The 3,726-nt window shown below is 38.4% G+C and overlaps 1 non-coding gene across 1 annotated transcript; it reads left to right on the forward strand.

Moving 5' to 3' along the window:
* The first annotated feature begins 1,156 nt into the window (after positions 1–1,156).
* LOC127681818 (U6 spliceosomal RNA) lies at positions 1,157–1,263 on the forward strand. The gene has a single exon (XR_007977180.1). It is a non-coding gene; the product is annotated as a U6 spliceosomal RNA (small nuclear RNA).
* Positions 1,264–3,726: the final 2,463 nt, after the last annotated feature.

Consider the following 3,726-nt stretch of genomic DNA (forward strand, 5'->3'; position numbering starts at 1 on the left):
ATGGAAAACATTGCAAATAATTACAACCAAGGCTGCCAGATACCAACCACCCTCACCTATAGCACAGCCTAGGCTGGAGCCAGACTGATGTGGAAACATTGTGCTCTGGGCCTTTGTAAGCCATGCCCAAGACATGACTGCATTTAATGAGCTCTGCTGTGGCAGAGGGGCACTTGGCACTTCAGCTGATAGAAATGGCCCCTCAGGCCACACTAAAAATGAAGTGCACAGGCTGCCAGCACTTTGGAGCGTGAGAGAAAGAAATCTGGACTGAGTGAGGAAGAGCTATTAATTACAATCTCAGCTCAGGCTTAAGACTGGTGAGAAGTGCTTCTCCCAAAAATCACTTATCCCAGAGAAGGAAAGAATGCTATCACCTTCAGTTCCATCTTAGGAACCAACAGGACTGTATGAGGATACATGGGAGCATGCACACACATGCACACACACACACACACACACACATGCACACACCATTTGCACATAATATACACATACACATTCAAGCACTAATAACCAACTATGCCATGTAGTATTTGCTTTCAGTGTCTTTTATCCAGCCATCCCTACAATGGCTTTCTATATTGTATCAATATACAGAGTATCTTCCGTTTCATCCTCCCCTTGTTTTCTCCAGACTCTTTGCTGACTTTTAACAAGCCTAGGCAAAAGGGTAAGTTACTTATAAAAGATACTATTTTGCATTGACATATTTTTCCCCGACTGTGATCCCAGGAAAGGAGCCAGTATTCCTGAATTGCCCTTTGAAGGAAATTATTATATATCATTCATCTTAAAAAAAATCACAAGAGGGAGAAAAGTACTATGTGTTTTGCTGCTGTTGTTGTTGTACTTTGTTTTTAATTAAGAGAGGCAAAAAGATTTTCACAAGACTACAAGAGGATGGGGTCCCTTGTATCTACCTGAGCCAAGGAAAGAGAGTAGACCCTGTCCTGGTGACTGAAAGGAACTTTGAGCCTAGGGCCTAGGAAAAAGAATGAGCTTCCATCTCTGTTCACCATATACATGTGTGTGTGTGTGTGTGTGTGTGTGTGTGTGTGTGTGTATACATACATTCATATACATATACAGATTATGCAAGGGATCCCCAAGCTGTGTGGATTTTTATGTCACACAAAATACAAAGGAAGACCAGTTGCTCACTTCAGCAGCACATATACTAAAATTGGAATAATACCAAGAAGATTTGCATGACCCCTGCACAAGGATGACACAGAAATTCATGAAGAATTCCATATTTTAAAACAACATACAGCAAGCCGATAGCCAACATCCAACTAAATGGAAAAAACTTGAAGCAATCTCACTAAAATCTGAGACAAGACAAAGCTGCCAGCTCTCTCCCAAGCCATTCAATATAGTACTTAATGTTTAAGCTAGAGCAAGAATATAAGAAAAGGAGATGTAAGAAATAGAAATTGAAAATGAAGAATTCAAGATATCACTATTTGAGGGTAATATGATAGTATAAATGAAAGATCTCCAAAATTCTACCAGAGAAAACCTATAGCTGACAAACAACTTCAGCAAAGTGGTTAATACAAAATTAACTCAAAGAAAGCAGTAGCCCTTCTTTATACAAATGATAAATGGGCTGAGAACAAAATTAGGGAAACAACACCCTTTACAACAGCCATGGATAATATAAAATATCTTGATGTAACTCTAACCAAGCAAGTGAAAGATCTGTATGATAAGAACTTCAAGTCCTTGAAAGAAATTGAAGAAGATTTCAGAAGATGGAAAGATCTCCAATTTCGTGGATAGGGGGGATTAACATAGGGAACATGCCCACCTTACAAAAAGAAATCTAGAGATTCAATGCAATCCCCATCAAAATTCCAGCACAATGATTTACAAATATTGAAAGAGCAACTCTCAACTTCATTTGTAAAAGCAAAAAGCCCAGGATAGCCAAAACAATCCTGAAAAATAAATGAAACTCTGAAAGAACCACCATCCTTGACCTCAAGCTGACAAGACCCAGAGCAATAATGATAAAAACTACATGATATTGGAACAGAAATCATAGGTTGATCAATGGAACAGAATCAAAGGCACAGAAATAATGTGCATACCTATGGACACTTGATTTTTGACAAGCAAGTCAAAACAATACAATGAATAAAAGAAATCATCTTCAAGAAATGGTGCAGGTCTAACTGGATGTCTGCATGTAGAAGAATTCAAATAGATCCATATTTAAAACCCTACACAAAATTCAAGTACAAGTGGATCAAGGAGCTTAACATAAAACCAGATACATTGAATCTAAAAAGGAGAGAAAGTGGAAATTAGCCTTGAGTGGTTTGTCACAGGAGAAAGTTTCCTGAACAGAACACCAATGGCTCAGACTGTGGGATAAAATTTGATAAATGGGACCTCATGAAACAGAAAAGTTTTTATAAGGCAAAGTACTGTCAATGGGACAAAATGGCAGCCTACATACAGGGAAAAGATCTTAACCAACCCTACATCTGATAAAGGTCTAATATCTATGATATGTAAAGAACCCAAGAAGTTAGACATCAAAGAATAACTCAATTTAAAAATGGAGTATATTTCTAAATAGAGAATTTTAAAAGAGGGATCTCAAATGTCTGAAAAGCACTTAAAAAAAGAATGTTCAACATTCTTAGTAACCAGGGAAATGCAAATCAAAACAGCCCTGAGGTTCCACCTTACAACAATCAGAATGGCTAAGATAAAAATCTCAAGTGACAGCATGCTGGCCAGGATGTGAAAAGGGAGGGAATACTCCTCCATTGCTGGTGGGATTGCAAACTTGTAGAAACAATTAGAAATCAATCTGATAGCCTCTCAGAAAATTGGAAATAGTTCTATTTGAAGACCCAGCTATACTGCTCTATAGCATATACCCAAAAGATGTTCCACTCTACCATAAGGAACAAATGAGAGCTACTTTATTCATAAGAGCCAGAAATGTGGAAGCAACCTAGATGTCCCTCAACTGAAGAATGGATACAGAAAATGTGATTAGTTTACATAATAGAATACTGTTTAGCTATTAAAAATAAGAATATCATGAGGTTTTGCAGGCAAATGGATGCAACTAGAAAATGCCATGCCGAGTGAGATAACACAGATCCAAAAAGCACATGAGTGATATGTACTCACTGATAAGTGGATATAAGCCAAAACGTACAGAATTCCCAAGATACTTCAATAGAACCTAAGAACTTTAACAAGAATGTAGGCCCAAGTGAGGATGTTTGAATCCCACTTAGAAAGGGGGACAAAGTAGTTAAATCCCTTGATCCCTGGGAGTGCCCAGAGAATTAGCTACCAACAAAAGATCATATATGATCTGGCCCAAGGCCCTAGCACATATGCAGCAGAGGGCTGCCTTGCTGGTTCTCATTGGCAGAGGATGTGCCTTGATGCACCAGCATCAGGAATAACCAAGGTGGATAAACTCTCAGAGGAGAAGGGGAGTAAGGATGGGGATGAACTTTGTGAGGGGAATGGTTAGGGTGGGTAGCAGCATTTGGGATGTGAATACATAAAGTTAGAAGAAGAAGAAGAAGAAGAAGAAGAAGAAGAAGAAGAAGAAGAAGAAGAAGAAGAAGAAGAAGAAGAAGAAGAAGAAGAAGAAGAACAACAACAACAACAACAACAACAACAAGAAGAACAAGAAGAAGAAGAAGAAGAAGAGAGACAGAAATAGAGAGACAAACAGAGAGA

This window comes from Apodemus sylvaticus, chromosome 3, assembly GCF_947179515.1.
Source record: "Apodemus sylvaticus chromosome 3, mApoSyl1.1, whole genome shotgun sequence".
Classification (NCBI taxonomy): Eukaryota; Metazoa; Chordata; class Mammalia; order Rodentia; family Muridae; genus Apodemus; species Apodemus sylvaticus.